The sequence below is a fragment of the Pleurodeles waltl genome, chromosome 4_1 (genome assembly GCF_031143425.1).
Source record: "Pleurodeles waltl isolate 20211129_DDA chromosome 4_1, aPleWal1.hap1.20221129, whole genome shotgun sequence".
NCBI lineage: Eukaryota > Metazoa > Chordata > Amphibia > Caudata > Salamandridae > Pleurodeles > Pleurodeles waltl.
Window position 1 is genome coordinate 23,246,213 of NC_090442.1, and position 17,332 is coordinate 23,263,544.

Sequence of the window (17,332 nt, forward strand, 5' to 3'; positions counted from 1 at the left end):
TTCCCTTGCATGAGTTCTCTCATGTACACTGATACTGGATTTACGACTGAAACATTTCTGACATTCCGAGCACGGATAAGGGCTTTATCTCCAGTGTGGGTTCTCTCATGTGCAGTGAGATGCCTTTTGTAACTGAAGTTTATCTGGCATTCAGGACATGGGTACATTTTTTTCTCCATTGTGGGTTTGTTTATGTTGAGCAAGATTAATGCTGCATCTGGAGCTTTTCAGACATTCGGAGCATAAAGAAGGTTTTTGTCAAGTGTGTATTTTGTGATGTTTAATAAGACTATTTTTGTACCTGAAGACTTGTGGCATTCAGGGCACTGATAAGTTGTTTGCCCAGTGTGGGCTCTCTCGTGTCTTTTGAGATTGCCTTTCTAGTTGAAGCTCTTCTGGCATTCAGAGCACTGATAAGGGTTTTGCCCAGTGTGAGTTCTCTCATGTGAATTGAGATTGTATTTAATACTGAATGTTTTCTGGCATTCAGAGCACTGATAAGGTTTTTGCCCAGTGTGAGCTTTCTCGTGTCTTTTGAGATTGCCTTTCTGATTGAAGCTCTTCTGGCATTCAGCGCACTGATAAGGTTTCTCCCCAGTGTGGGTTCTTTCATGTGAATTGCACTTATTACTGAATGTTTTCTGGCATTCAGAGCACTGATAAGGTTTTTCCCGTGTGGATTTGCTTATGTTGAACAAGACTAATTTTCTGTCTGAAGATTTTCTGACATTCAGAGCACTGATAAGGTTTTTCCCCACTGTGGGTTCTCTCATGTAAAGTGAGATTGGATTTATGACGGAATGTTTTTTGGCATTCAGAGCACTGATAAGGGGTTTCCCCAGTGTAGGTTCTCTCATGAAGTTTGAGAAAAACTTTCTGGCTAAAGCTTTTCTGACATTCCGAGCACTCATAAGGTTTTTCCCCAGTGTGGGTTCACTCATGTGCAGTGAGATTACTTTTGCAACGGAAGCTTTTCTGGCACTCAGAACAATTATAAGGTTTTTGTCCAGTGTGTGTTCTCTCATGCACAGTGAGATGACTTTTGGAACTGAAGCTTTTCTGGCACTCAGAACAGTAATAGGGCTTTTGTCCTGAGTGGGTTCTCTCATGTGCAGTGAGATAACTCTTGTAAGTGAACCTTTTCTGGCATTCGGGACATGAATAAGGTTTTTCTCCGGTGTGGGTTCGCTCATGTTGAGTAAGATGACTGTTGCATCTGAAGCTTTTCTTACATTCCGAGCACGAATACGTTTTTTGCTCAGTGTGTATTTTGTGATGTTGAATAAAAGTGTTTTTAAGCCGGAAGTGTTTTTGGCATTCAGAGCACTGATAAGGTTTCTCTCCAGTGTGGGTTCTCGTATGTAAACTGAGATTGAACTTATGGCAGAATGTTTTCTGGCATTCAGAGCACTGATAAGGTTTTTGCCCAGTGTGGCTTCTCTCGTGTAATTTGAGATTGCCTTTCTGACTGAAGCTTTTCTGGCATTCTGAGCACTGATAAGGTTTATGTCCAGCATGTGTTCTTTCATGATGAGTGAGCTTGATTTTATGAGTGGAGCTTTTATGGCATTCAGAGCACTGATGAGGTTTTTCACCTGTGTGGGTTCTTTCATGCTGAATGAGACCAACCTTCTGACTGAAGATTTTCTGACATTCAGTGCACTGATAAGGTTTTCCCCAGTGTGGGTTCTCTCATGTAAAGTGAGATTGGATTTTTGACAGAACGTTTTCTGGCATTCAGGGCACTGATAAGGTTTTTGCCCAGTGTGAGTGGTCTCATGTAGTTTAAGATTGCCTTTGTGACTAAATCTTTTCTGGCATTCAAAGCACTGATAAGGTTTCTGCCCAGTGTGTGTTCTCATGTTGAATGAGATTGCTTTTCTGACTGAAGTTTTTTTGGCATTCAGAACACTGATAAGGTTTCTGCCCAGTGTGTGTTCTCTCATGTTGAGTGAGATTACCTTTCTGACTGAAGCTTTTTTGGCATTCGGAACACTTATAAGGTTTTTCCCCAGTATGGGTCCTGTGATGTTTAATGAGGGTACTTTTGCAACTGAAGTTTTTCTGGCACACGTAACATTGATAAGGTTTTTGCTGAGTGTGGGTTCTCTTGTGTAGAGAGAAATTGGATTTATGACTGAAGCGTTTCTGACATTCAGAGCACTGATACAGTTTTTCCCCAGTGTGTGTTCTTTCATGCTGAGTAAGATTACATTTATAACTGAAGCTTTTCTGACATTCAGAGCACTGGTACAGCTTTTGTCCAGTATGTGTTATTTCATGTTGAATGGAACTGACTTTCAGATTGAAGTGTTTCTGGCACTCTGAGCTCTTATAAGGTGATTCCCCAGTGTATGTTTTCTGATGTTGAGTGAGATATGACTGATAAGTAACCTTTTCTTCACACTGAGTGCACTTATGAAATTTCTTTCTGGATTTAATGTCTCCAAATTGGGGTTATTCCTGGATACTTCCCATGGTATAACCAAACTGAATTCCACAGTCAGGACATGTTTACATAATGTTCATTACTACCCTCATAACACTTGTATTGAACACTTGTATTGAACCATGATCACTTCTGTTTGGAGTTCATTAGTTATCACATCTGTAGGATTCCTTTCTAAGTAATCCCGTAAACCTTCTCTGACTGTTCCCTTGCACCTATGATATTTGGTTTTGTGGCAAAGCTTTTACTTACATAGGAGTTTATGCAGCACTGATACGTTCTTTGCCGGGGATGAGTGATTACAAGTTAGATACAATTTTACATGCCTAGATTGTCAGGAAGTAGTCCATGTTTAGATATTACCCGGGACATCTTGTTTGGGGTCAAGGGCAACAAGTTTTTATGTTTACTTTGTCCTTGGGACAAGTAGGCCCAACCCTCTGCAGCACAAACCCTTTGGCTGCCTGTTTACAGAGAGTGGAACTCTCTACAGTTGAGGTAATGTGTTTCCAAAAGATAATGCTGTTCGAACTTGTATTTATGGTTCATTATTTGAAAACCTTCATTATTAGGGTGAGTGCTGTAAATAAATGTTTTAAGGTCACACTTCACTACTGAAGTTGGTTCCAGTACAAATAAAAAAAACGTGTATACACATGTTTGAAAAGTTTAGGCTATGAGGCTAAGTATAATGCTCCCAGAACGCTCTCTGATTAGATGCAAATGAGGTGTCATTTAGTAAAATGTTTTGATGCATGCTAATATTTCCCAAAAATATTTCTAATGGAAAATCAGTGTAACCATTTTCAACACGATTATGGGAAGCATGAAAATAAACAAACACTGACAAAGCCAACTGATCTGACATATTTTTATAAGTCTTTTAGTTTCATCAATGCGTGTCTTGTTTTGACATGGCTTTTGTAACACTTTATTGTTGTGGGAGCTACCAGGCCCTCAACATTGTAACAAACACTGGCAAAAAAAAACCAAAACGTTTTTGAACTCTAAAAGCACACGTTGCCACCAGTGGCATAACAAAGGCCCCGCAGCCGCCCTCCAGGGGGCCCCTTCAGCACAGCACCTGCCCTGAGTGAGTCTGGAGAGGGGGCTCCTCCATGTTCTTTGCAAAGGGGCACCCTCCAGTTTCGTTACGTCACTGATTGCCACTGTAGTTCCTGACACTGAACAAAACTACTTTGTGTGCCAATGTGCTCCTTGTGGAAGAGAAGAATGCGATCACTCACAGTAAAGCCAGCCGAAAGAGAGAGAAATAGAAGTTTAATAAAAACAAAATGTCTTTAACACCAGACCTAATTAGGGACCAAGGCCCACATGTAGGTAGCTTTTTGCATGTCGCAAACAGCGACTTTCGCTGTTTGCGACGTGCAAAAAGCACATTGCGGTGCACAAACCCAGTTTTGCGATTCGGTAACCTGGTTACTGAATCGCAAAACGGGTTTGCGACTCGCAATTAGGAAGGGGTGTTCCCTTCCTAATTGCGACTCGCAGTGCAATGTAGGATTGTTTTGCGAACGCGGGCGCAAACCAATCGCAGTTTGCACCCATTTCAAATGGGTGCTAACACTTACACAAAAGGGAAGGGGTCCCCCTGGGACCCCTTCCCCATTGTGAATGTCACTGTAAACATTTTTTCAGAGCAGGCAGTGGTCCGCAGGACCACTGCCTGCTCTGAAAAAATGAAACGAAAACGTTTAATTTTTCGTTTTTGTAATGCATCTCGTTTTCCTTTAAGGAAAACGGGCTGCATTACAAAAACAAAAAAAGTGCTTTATTGAAAAGCAGTCACAGACATGGTGGTCTGCTGTCTCCAGCAGGCTACCATCCCTGTGAGGCCGCCATTCGCAAGGGGGTCGCAAATTGCGACCCACCTCATGATTATTCATGAGGTGTGCATTTGCGAAGCCCTTGCGAATCACAGATTGTGTCAGGGACACCATCCTACATTCGGATTTGCGACTCGCAATTTGCGGGTCGCAAATCTGAACCTACCTACATGTGGCCCAAAATTCTTAAAGAAAGTCACAAAAGTGCATCCATGGTATATGTCGTACCCCTATAAAATATTTGTGAACTGTATTGTAGCATGGGTAAATACGCATGTGTAGATTTGCTCATGTGAAAATCTATTGAGCATTTGCAAGTTCATTTTCACTCCAGCCACTTTCTTCCCAACCCTGGAAGAAGTTCTAATTCTGCCATTGTCAGGAGTAAATGTCCAACCTTTCTTATTATGGGAAAATATTAGAGAGAAGGTGGTGAAGATCTTTAAAACATGCAGGTTAGTAGGTTTGCAGACTCAAAGGCATTCCAGCCCTGGAACTATTGCTTACTGCTTCCTCCAGCCCCAGTATGCAGATCTGCAGAAAGGTGGAAAAATAAGGAAATTGCTACAGTAGGGATTGAAACTGCAAGTATTCAAGCCCTACTATGGTAGTAGCCCTGGCATAATCATAGAGGCTATTATCAGAGCTCTTACATAATGAGATTGCTGCCATAATTTGGCGCCACACTACATGGCACCAAAGGGACAAGTAGATCTTTTTACAGGACAAGTAGATTTGAGAAGCAACCTGTCCTGTGGACAAGTAGATATTTTAATAAATTCCACACCCCTGAGAGTAGTTAGTCACTGGATATGATGTTCCAATGTTTTTGCTTTCCTAAGATTAAAGAAAGATCTTTAACTTTTCCTTTATTTTGTATCATGCGTGTTCTCTGATCCTGATTCAGATGAGACATATGAGTACATTTTTTTCTCTCATGTTGAACTAATTAGTCTTTCTGACAAAGATTTCACAATTTAGGCACTGCTATAGTTTTTTCTCAGCATTACTGCTCTATGGCATTCCTCATTTGCCACAAGACTGAATTTATAACAGAGGTTTGGTAAATCTCAAATGCCACATTTTCTCCTGTTGTCGGTGCTGCTTTTCTGCAATTTGCATTGCTGTGTAAATCATAAATTGTATACCATAGCATGGAAACTTCTTTCGATTAGTTTGTAATTTGGGCTCCAATATGCATGTGTATATCTTTTACACTTTAAAGGCTGTTCTAGACCGAATTCACACACTGCTATTTATGTCTTCTGTATTTTAGATGTCTGATTATGTATAATGAAATTTGTGGAATTCGAGAAATCATTTGTGCTTTTGGGAGTTTTCTTTAATGTTAGTTCCTCACCAATCCTGAGGTCTAGGCTGAAGTTCATTTTTGGAGCTCTGGGCGTCTCCTACAAAAAAGTGTTTATTTTCATTCATATTTTTAAATAACTGGTCTGCTTTTTTGCCAAGGCTGCATTCACCTGTAGGATTAAAAATAGAGATGTTACTAAATGTAAACCGGTACAATGAAATAACACTTAAGAACCGCTTTAATGTTAAATGCTAGCATATTATCAGAAGGCAGCCAATTCAAGTACAATTTGTATTTTTTTTTATAGTTTAGCTGTTATAATGCAACCAGTTGATATCCACCACAATCTAAAGATAATCTGCATGATGCTAGTAAGAAAAGGATTTTCATTCAAAAAGCAAAGTCTGAACATGAGACAAAACCTTCCATCATGTCCTGAGTTTATTTTTTTTTATTGTTGTAGCACTTTGATACATTCTTTATGGCTTCCTGGAGTCACAGGATTTGGTTTCTGACACCCTGGCACTAAAGATACAGTTAACCTGCCAATCCAAACCAGACAACCAAGAACTCCTGTTTGTTCTGTCTGTACAAACGTTGTGGATAAACCCACAGGCCATGAGCTGCCTGTGCATGCCACCAATACAAGCAAACTTCTAATAAAGTTGGTGCTGAAGTCATGCCACTTTTGTCTGATATCAGTGGTGTGAAATACTCTTCTTACCCTTTAACCACAGGACTTGTTGAAAAATTTTAGAATAAACAATAAACAAGATTTAGCCAGAAAGCTTGTTGAACACTTAAAATAAACATTAAGTAAGGTTTTGCCTCATGACAAGAGCTTCTTAAACATTTGTAAAGTGAACAATAAGCATGAAGTGGCAAACAGACCCTGCGGATACTGCTGGTACTCAGTGTAGGAGGCTGGCCTGGCTTATAGTGGGTACCAAGGGTACTTACACTCTGTGCCAGGTCCAGTTATCCCTTATTAGTGTAGAAGAGGTGTTTCTAGCAGCTTAGGCTGATAGAAGGTTGGTATGGCAAAGCAGCTAAGGCTGGACTAGGAAACATATAAAGCTCCTACTATACCACTGGTGTCATATGCACAATATCATAAGAAAACACAATACACAGAAGTACTAAAAATAAAGGTACTTTATTTTTATGACAATATGCCAAAAGTATCTCAGTGGGTACCCTCAGTATGAGGATAAGTTATATACACAAGATATATGTACACAAAACAAAATTATGCAGGTAATAGCAAGAAAAGTAATGCAAACAGTGTAGAATTACAATAGATAGCAATAGGAGCACATAGGTATAGGGGCAACACAAACCATATACTCCAAAAGTGGAATGCGAACCACGAATGGACCCCAAACCTATGTGAGCTTGTAGAGGGTCGCTGGGACTGTAAGAAAACAGTGAGGGTTAGAAAAATAGCCCACCCCAAGACACTGAACGGTAGGTGTAAAGTGCACCTACTACCCCCAGAGAGCACAGAAGTAGTGATGGGGGATTCTGCAGGAAGAATAAACACCAGCAATGCAACAACAGTGGACTTCCGGACCTGAGTACCTGTAAGACAAGGGGACCAAGTCCAATAGTCGCGACAGTGTCGAGAGTGGGCAGGAGCCCAGGAAATGCCAGCTGAGGGTGCAAGGAAGCTACCACCTGTTGGAAGAAGCTTGGAGTTCTGCAAGAAAGAAGTCTAGGAACTTCTCCTTTGGAGGATGGATGTCCCACGTCGCGATGAAGCGTGCAAAGGTGTTCCCATGCAGAAAGACCGCAAACAAGCCTTGCTAGTTGCAAGGGTCGCAGTAGAGGTTTTTGGGTGCTGCTGTAGCCCAGGAGGGACCAGGATGTCGCCACTTGGAGGAGGAGACAGAGGGGGCGCCCAGCAACGTAGGGAGCCCTCACAGAAGCAGGCAGCACCCGCAGAAGTACCTGAACAGGCACTTAGAAGGAAAGTGAACCAGAGTCCACCGAAGTCACAAAAGGGAGTCCCACGACGCCGGAGGACAACTCAGAAGGTTGTGCACAGCAGGAAGGAGTGTCGGGACCCAGGCTTGGCTGTGCACAAAGGAAATCCTGGAAGAGTGCACAGGAGCCGGAGCAGCTGCAAATCACGCGGTACCCAGCAATGCAGTCTAGCGTGGGGAGGCAAGGACTTACCTCCACCAAACTTGGACTGAAGAGTCACTGGACTGTGGGAGTCACTTGGGCAGAGTTGCTGAGTTCCAGGGACCACGCTCGTCATGCTGAGAGGGGACCCAGAGGACCAGTGATGCAGTCTTTTGGTGCCTGCGGTTGCAGGGGGAAGATTCTGTCGACCCACGGGAGATTTCTTCAGAGCTCCTGGTGCAGAGAGGAGGCAGGCTACCCCCAGAGCATGCACCACCTGGAAACAGTTGAGAAAGCCGGCACGATGAAGCGATACAAGGTTGCTAGTAGTCGCCTGGCTACTTTGTTGCGGTTTTGCAGGCGTCATGAGCAGTCAGCGGTCGATCCTTTGGCAGAAGGTGAAGAGGGAGATGCAGAGGACCTCTGATGAGCTCTTGCATTCGTTATCTGGTGAGATCCCCAAAGCAGAGACCCTAAATAGCCAGAAAAGGAGGTTTGGCTACCTAGGAAGGAGGAGTGGCTACCAAGAGAGGTAAGAGCCTATCAGAAGGAGCCTCTGACGTCACCTGCTGGCACTGGCCACTCAGAGCAGTCCAGTGTGCCAGCAACACCTCTGAATCCAAGATGGCAGAGGTCTGGGGCACGCTGGAGGAGCTCTAGGCACCTCCCCTGGAAGGTGCAGGTCAGGGGAGTGGTCACTCCCCTTTCCTTTGTCCAGTTTCACGCCAGAGCAGGGCTGGGGGATCCCTTGAACCGGTGTAGACTGGCTTATGCAGAGATGGGCAGCATCTGTGCCCATCAAAGCATTTCCAGAGGCTGGGGGAGGCTACTCCTCCCCAGCCTTTCTCACCTTTTCCAAAGGGAGAGGAAGTCCTTTGTTCTGCCTTCCTGGGCCAGGGCTGCCTGGGCCCCAGCGGGGCAGAAACCTGTCTGAGGGGTTGGCAGCAGCTGCAGTGAAACCCCGGAAAGGCAGTTTGGCGGTACTCGGGTTCTGTGCTAGAGACCTGGGGGATCATGGAATTGTCTCTGGTATTGGGGTAACAATGCCATGATCTTAGACATGTTACATGCCAGGTTCGGAGTTACCATTGTGACACTACACATAGGTGGTGCCCTATGTGTAGGGCACGCGTGTAATGGTTTCCCTGCACTCACAAAGTCCAGGGAAATTGCCCTGAACAATGTGGGGGCACCTTGGCTAGTGCCAGGGTGCCCACACACTAAGTAACTTTGCACCCAACCTTCACCAGGTGAAGGTTAGACATATAGGTGACTTATAAATTACTTATGTGCAGTGGTAAATGGCTGTGAAATAACGTGGACGTTATTTCACTCAAGCTGCAGTGGCAGGCCTGTGTAAGAATTGTCAGAGCTCCCTATGGGTGGCAAAAGAAATGCTGCAGCCCATAGGGATCTCCTGGAACCCCAATACCCTGGGTACCTCAGTACCATATAAAAGGGAATTATATGGGTGTACCAGTATGCCAATGTGAATTGGTAAGTTTAGTCACTAGCCTGTTAGTGACAAATTTGGAAGTAAAGAGAGAGCATAACCACTGAGGTTCTGGTTAGCAGAGCCTCAGTGAGACAGTTAGGCATCACACAGGGAACAGATACAGGGCACATACTTATGAGCACTGGGGCCCTGCCTGGCAGGGTCCCAGTGACACATGGACTAAAACAACATATATACAGTGAAATATGGGGGTAACATGCCAGGCAAGATGGTACTTTCCTACACTCAGGCACTAATCTTCTGGAAGCACACAAGAGGAATGTTATACTATCAGGAATGAATTTGCATGAGCTTACTTATCGACATTTGTAAAACAGAAGAACATTGTAGGTGTTGTTGGTCTCCAGCTGGTGAGGAGAGATAACAATGTTTACACATACTGGTGACCACAGTTGGCCAATGTGAAAATAGATCAGAGGCTGCTACAAATCCAAAATAAATTATAAATACTGATAAAAACAAAACGTGTCTGGAAAAAAACTACACAAATTGGTTTAAAAGTTAACCACAAGTCTCTAAAATTGGCTCATAGAAAAGTAAATCTTTGTACAAATGGAGCATTTTAAGCACAGTAACTTACAAAAAACAAATTATAGAACCCAATATGTTCCACTTTATCGGGTCACTTACCATCAAAAGAGCAGCTACACATTATACAATCTAAAACCACAACATTGTTAAAATCTGCTATATTCTGCAAATGTTGAGTAGTGTTTAAATTGAAGATGCGCTGACTAATCTGGTGCATTACAGGAAGGGTTACTACTCAACTACTCATGGTATATTTTATCACCAGAGACTCTATAGCTAACATCACAGGGTTCTCCCAGTTCATGTAAGAGAAAGCAGAGAGGGACCAGTTCATCACCAGGGCTCGCTGCTCCCACAACAGCAGGTGTGCTTTGCCCTGAGCTCTTCTACAGTACATGCTACATACTGTATACTGGAAATATGAAAAATACTGTATATATAGAGATATACTGAAGTGGAGTCACTTATTTGTTATTTACAGTAGAGTTGTAGGTTCTATTTCTCTTAACCACATTTTAAACACTGTCTCTCCCACTCTTTCTATATATGTTTAAAGTGACATCACAAGTAGGTAAGGCAATAATAGTTAACTTTACGTTAACAAACAAGCCTATAAATTAACTGCAATAACAAAGGTTAAAGTGATGTTCTAATTATAACAATGTGTTTTCAATCCAAGAACACACTGACATTCACCAGTAATATTTTACTGAGCCAACTATAACTTGCGCCCTTGCCATGCACATCACATATTACTTCACGCATGTCATGTTTAATTACACCACTGATGACATCAATATTACAGCTCAAGTGGCATCATTGATGACATCACTGATGACATCATCCAATGAATGTGACAGTTTACTATATGCCTAACATACCAAAGGTATTCAGCAAGGTACATCTAGATCTAACTTTCCATAGCCTCTTTATCGTTAATGTGGGTGTAAGTTTTTGCCACAAGCTTGGCCTCCCAATGGGTTGTGGGAGTATGAAGGGAGTGAGCTCGCCACGAGTGGTTGTGCAAACACGGTGCGCAGCAGAGACTTGCTGACTAAATTCAACAAGTTTATTTCCCGGTCTCGCCCCATGAAACAAACAAGCAAATATATAGGTCTGTTCTATAGACACATACAACACAGTACAAGCAAATATATACATCTGTACTACATACACATATAATACAATACAAGCAAATATATACATATGTACTATAGACACATATAATACAGTACAAGCAAATATATACATCTGTATTACAGACACATATAATACAATACAAGCAAATATATACATCTGTATTACAGACACATATAATACAATACAAGCAAATATATACATCTGTACTATAGACATATAATACAATACAAGCAAATATACACATCTGTACTACAGACACATACAACACAGTACAAGCAAATATATACATCTGAACTATAGACACATATAATACAGTGCAAGCAAATATACACATCTGTATTACAGACACATATAATACAATACAATGAAGAGCATAAAGCAGTAAAATGCATGATTCCAGAACGAAAAAGCATTAAAATCTCACATTTAGGTGCTTGGTCTCCTGGTTTTACACAAAATGTCAAGAAAACAGTTATAGAAGATTTTTTTAAAATCTCATTCAGAGCAAAAAGTCAGTGAGACAAAATTGCTTCACGTATCCTAAAGATAAAGTGCATGATTAAAAACAGCAATGAGCTGGACTAATGGGCTCAAATACTGAGCTTTCATAATTAAAATCGGCTTACTGTTGTATCGTACTTGAATAGCAAGAAACACTCCATTGTTCAATGATCATAGCAGTAATCCCTGCTTCTTCCTATAGAGCCAAACCGCATATAAGCAGCAACAAAGTGCAAAGACTACTAGGGGGCTGGTATCCATCTTAAAAATCAGAAGAGCTATTCTATATTGTCTCACCCCTAGCACGTGGCATAGAGGGCGTATCCGTGCCCTTCTTGTCTATAATATGACTGGTATGTGTTCAACATCCTCTAGCAAATCTGTTCAAAGTGAACAATGAGCAGAATTTCGATTGTCGGACTTCCAGTTTTTGGTAAATGTATTAGCTAACAAAATGCCCAACCAAAATTTACTATACAGTGTTTCGGCTTGGCTGGGTGCAATTACCACCAGGTAGAGCTCTAGGGAAGGGACCTATTTATTAGCCAGATACTCCTCCGTAAATCCTTCAATTTTAGAATCACTGTGACAGAACTGGACCATGAAGCCTTTTTCACCAAAGCATTAGTGCCTGGGTTAATGGATGTGGGATCACTCCAACAACTAGCCATCCCTATATTACCCAAAAGCGTTGTCTTGGATCCAAGGAATTGGGTGCATTTTCCCAGTGTTCATAATTTCTGTTAGGTCACATCTGTAATGTAGCAGCTCAGGAGTGGACCACAATGTAACGCAATGGAGGAGAGGCCTAAGGGAGGCCAGGTATCCTATCAAAGAACAAGGGAACCTGAGGAGTATTCTATGGCAGACTAAATAGGGATCTAATAAATCTGTTTTCCTTGTGAGACAACCCATAAGTATTCCCTGCTCCCCAAATTTCAGACCCTACAAAGCTGCACTTTGTGTCATTGCACAGTACACCTTAATGGCGAGGGAGACAGATTCAGGAGTTATACCTTTATATCTTTTAAAGAAGGCAAATGCTCTGTGTTGGAGGATCATTTAGCTTATCTATAGTTGTGATCTCCAAAAACATGAGTTGTCTAGTTTACCAGTTAATCTAAATTGTTGACAGAATGTAAGGTCCAGCCTTTCATCGAAAACCTACTCTAAAGGACCTGTGCAGGATAGCACCATGAGCTTGGTTTTTGATGTATTCACTTCAAGGCCTCGAGCTACACGGAAGTCAACAAAGTTGGTAAGCTGGTTCTGTAGCCAATTTGGGGTGCAGGAGATAATCAGGGTATCATCTGCGAGTAAAAGGGAGGGCACAGAGTTGCCTCCTATCTTTGATGCACTGTGGGTGCAGTTGCTTAGATATTTAGTAAAATTGTGTATGTAGAGAGAGAATTAGGGGTGAGGCAGGATCACAGCTTTGACGCACCCCACACTCAACAGGTATGAGGGTCAGAAGTTTGCCCCCACCTTACTTGGGAAAAGTCTCCTTTGTGAAGTTTCATAAAAATACTTAGTATTCCGTTTGAGGCAAGGGTAGACCATGGGGAATAACAGGTGACCAAATCGAAAGCCGCTCTTAAGTTCACACAAATCCCACATACAGGTAGGTGGTGTTGGATAATCCCAGGTACTTTCATCACAAGATGAGACTTAAACAAAGAATCTGGTCCATCAAGCTAAACTTAAGGCGGAAGCCTGCCTGTAGAGACGAGAGGATGTGAGATTCTGCTGTAGAGAAGTCTACATTGTTTTGGAATTCATCCATAGCCACATTATTAGAACCAGTTGGATTGGTGTATAATGCTGCATAGTATTCTTTGAATGCTGCATTCATCTTACCTTGTGTATGCACTAATTTGCCAGACCTATTTCTGACAGATTGGGAGAGGGGGTACACTCTTTGGTTTTATTAACCACACAAGCAATTTCCGTGTCCTATCACAAGAAGCACGAGTTCTAGTCAAGCAGGATGTCATGTGTATGCGTTGTAATCATCCTAGTAATTCAGCATGTTTATTTGTAGTGCCCTTGAGTTGCCACCTTCATCCTGCAGTTTTCACCATTTCTCTCTCTAATTCTTGCAAGAAGTCTTCCTCTCATTTGAATTCAAAGTCAATCTTAGTTTTTATACATTTGATTCTAACCAGAACTCCAAACACCTCAGTCTCCAGGAGGGGAGTGCAGGCAGTATTCCCATTTATATTAAAGAAATGAGTGATTGTGTATCTTAAATGTTTCTGTAAATGTAGAGTCAGCCAGGAGGGTTACAGCTTATCGGTATAATTGAGAGTGTGGATTCTTCCCTCCTGTATGTGTAATTCGAGAGGGTCATGGACTGATAACATCTTGCCTCTGTAGGACACATTGTGTACATACAGGAGTAGCATAGTGAGATAAACAAAGTGGTCCATGCATCCATAGAGATCATGGGGGACAGGTTAAGAGGCAGGGAGTGAGTGGCAGTGCAGTAAGGGAGCGAGAGGCAGTGCAGTAAGGGAGTGAGAGGCAGTGCAAACAGTGAGTGAGTGGACGTGCAGGGAGTGAGTGGCAGCGCAGGGAGTGAGTGAGAGGCAGTGCAGTGAGTGGAGGTGCAGGGAGTGAGTGGCAGGGCAAGGAGTGAGTGAGAGGCAGTGCAGTGAGTGGAGGTGCAGGGAGTGAGTGACAGGGCAGGGAGTGAGAGGCAGTGCAGTGAGTGGAAGTGCAGGGAGTGAGTGAGAGGCACTGCAGTGAGTGGAGGTGCAGGGAGTGAGTGGCAGGGCAGGGAGTGAGTGGCAGTGCAGGGACTGAGTGGCAGGGCAGGGAGTGAGTGGCAGGGCAGGGAGTGAGTGAGAGGCAGTGCAGTGAGTGGCAGGGCAGGGAGTGAGTGAGAGGCAGTGCAGTGAGTGGAGGTGCAGGGAGTGAGTGGCAGGGCAGGGAGTGAGTGAGAGGCAGTGCAGTGAGTGGCAGTGCAGGGAGTGAGTGGAGGGGCAGGGAGTGAGTGAGTGGCAGGGCAGGGAGTGAGTGAGAGGCAGTGCAGTGAGTGGCAGGGAGTGAGAGGCAGTGCAGTGAGTGGGGGTGCAGGGAGTGAGTGGCAGGGCAGGGAGTGAGTGGCAGTGCAGTGAGTAGGTGCAGGGAGTGAGTGGCAGGGAGTGAGTGAGAGGCAGTGCAGTGAGTGGCAGTACAGGGAGTGAGTGAGAGGCAGTGCAGTGAGTGTAGGTGCAGGGAGTGAGAGGCAGTGCAGTGAGTGTAGGTGCAGGGAGTGAGTGGCAGGGCTGGGAGCGAGTGAGAGGCAGGGCAGGGAGTGAGTGAGAGGCAGTGCAGTGAGTGGCAGGGCAGGGAGTGAGAGGCAGTGCAGTGAGTGGAGGTGCAGGGAGTGAGTGGCAGGGCAGGGAGTGAGTGGCAGTGCAGTGAGTGGAGGTGCAGGGAGTGAGTGGCAGGGAGTGAGTGAGAGGCAGTGCAGGGAGTGAGTGAGAGGCAGTGCAGTGAGTGGAGGTGCAGGGAGTGAGTGAGAGGCAGTGCAGTGAGTGGAGGTGCAGGGAGTGAGAGGCAGTGCAGTGAGTGTAGGTGCAGGGAGTGAGTGGCAGTGCAGGAAGTGAGTGAGAGGCAGTGCAGTGAGTGGAGGTGCAGGGAGTGAGTGGCAGGGCAGGGAGTGAGAGGCAGTGCAGTGAGTGGAGGTGCAGGGAGTGAGTGGCAGGGCACGGAGTGAGAGGCAGTGCAGTGAGTGGAGGTGCAGGGAGTGAGTGGCAGGGCAGGGAGTGAGAGGCAGTGCAGTGAGTGGAGGTGCAGGTAGTGAGTGGCAGGGAGTGAGTGAGAGGCAGTGCAGTGAGTGGAGGTGCAGGGAGTGAGTGGAGGTGCAGGGAGTGAGTGGCAGGGCAGGGAGTGAGAGGCAGTGCAGTGAGTGGAGGTGCAGGGAGTGAGTGGCAGGGCACGGAGTGAGAGGCAGTGCAGTGAGTGGAGGTGCAGGGAGTGAGTGGCAGGGCAGGGAGTGAGTGGCAGTGCAGTGAGTGGAGGTGCAGGTAGTGAGTGGCAGGGAGTGAGTGAGAGGCAGTGCAGTGAGTGGAGGTGCAGGGAGTGAGTGGAGGTGCAGGGAGTGAGTGGCAGGGCAGTGAGTGAGAGGCAGTGCAGTGAGTGGCGGTGCAGGGAGTGAGTGGCAGGGCAGGGAGTGAGTGGCAGGGCAGGGAGTGGCAGGGCAGGGAGTGAGTGGCAGTGCAATGAGTGAGTGGCAGTGGAATGAGTGAGTGGCAGGGCAGGGAGTGAGTGGCAGGGCAGGGAGTGAGTGGCAGGGCAGGGAGCGGCAGGGCAGGGAGTGAGTGGCAGTGCAATGAGTGAGTGGCAGTGGAATGAGTGAGTGGCAGGGCAGGGAGTGAGTGGCAGTGCAATGAGTGAGTGGCAGTGGAATGAGTGAGTGGCAGGGCAGGGAGTGAGTGGCAGGGCAGGGAGTGAGTGGCAGGGCAGGGAGTGGCAGGGCAGGGAGTGAGTGGCAGTGCAATGAGTGAGTGGCAGTGGAATGAGTGAGTGGCAGGGCAGGGAGTGAGAGGCAGGGCAGGGAGTGAGTGGCAGTCCTGCGAGGAAGGCACCGTTTCCCTCCGGGAATGTTCCTGCTCCCTTGGTTTCTGGTTCAGTTTTTTATTTTGCATAGATATCACATGCGGTATTTTCATGGTTTTTTCTTTGCTTCTTTCTCTTTTCTTTAGTTTTCTGCCTCTTCCTTTTGGGAGTCACCGGCTGCATCACCCCGGGATCCCCCTTCAGTCCTGTCTGAAGCTGTGGGGGGGCTGATGTCTGGTGTTTGCTGGTGAAACAACAGAATTCCTGGCTCCTTGATACCTTTTCAGTTTCCTGCGCGTTTCTGCCTCGTTTACTTGAGGCCCAAACAAAGGCTCCTTTTCACCTCCGATCACTGGGGCGGTCTGCGCATGTGCGGGGGCGTGCCCGGCCACTTCCGGTGACAAGGGCAGTCTGCGCATGTGCGGGGAGCAGTGTTCAGCCACCACAGGTGACAAGGGCAGTCTGCGCATGTGCAGGAGATCAGTTTCTGTCCAAGTCCAGTTACTGGGGCAGTCTGCGCATGTGCGGGAGAGTTGTATCCGTCGCCCGATGACTGACTGGGACAGACTGCACGTGTGAAGGAGATCCGTTACTAGGGCAGTCTGCGCATGTGCAAGCAAGCAGTGTTTATCCATTACAGAATGACTAGGCTGTCTGCTTACGTGCGAGATATATTTGCTTCCGATGACTGGTGTAGTCTGCGCATGTGCTGAAAAGTAGTGTCTACTCACTTCCTGGTAAGGTTAGTTCATTGGATGGCAGAGGAAAGGTGTCCCCTTATAGGTCAGCAGTGGGAGAGACAGCACAAGCAGTGGATGATGACATCACTTCCGGCCTCTCCCTCTTTGTCCTGTCTGTGCAGTTATCTTCATCTTCAGACCCTCACAGACCCCCCTCAGACCCAAAATCTGCACCTTCCCCACCCCCCCCCCAGCCACAGGAGGAGGAGAGAGCCTGGAAATGTCTGCACAGATTTCTGCTCAGGTAGGAGATTGTCAGCACCTTCTGCTGTGTTTGTAGAAATAGACTGAATAATCCTGGAGGAAATCTCTGCCAGGAGCCGAGCTGAGCTGGGGTCTTCTATCCAGGGACCTCTGGGGGGCTTTCCTTCCGGCCCTGGGGGTGTTTGTGGTCATCATTTGTGTTAAAGAGGTGATCTGTGCACTGCATCTTACTGCACTGAGGGATCTGTGCCAGGAGCCGGGCTGAGCTGGGCTCTTCTATCCGGGGACCTCTGGGGGGCTTTCCTTCCAGCCCTAGGGGTGTTTGTGGTCATCATTTGTGTTAAAGAGGGGATCTGTGCAGTGCACAGCATTGTGTGGGATATGTGTACAGTGCATTGCATCTTATTTCACTGAGAGATC

General features: G+C 45.4%; 1 pseudogene; it reads right to left on the reverse strand.

Annotated features, from left to right (window-relative positions):
• Positions 1-380: 380 nt before the first annotated feature.
• LOC138286929 (zinc finger protein 84-like) lies at positions 381-1,862 on the reverse strand (annotated as a pseudogene).
• Positions 1,863-17,332: the final 15,470 nt, after the last annotated feature.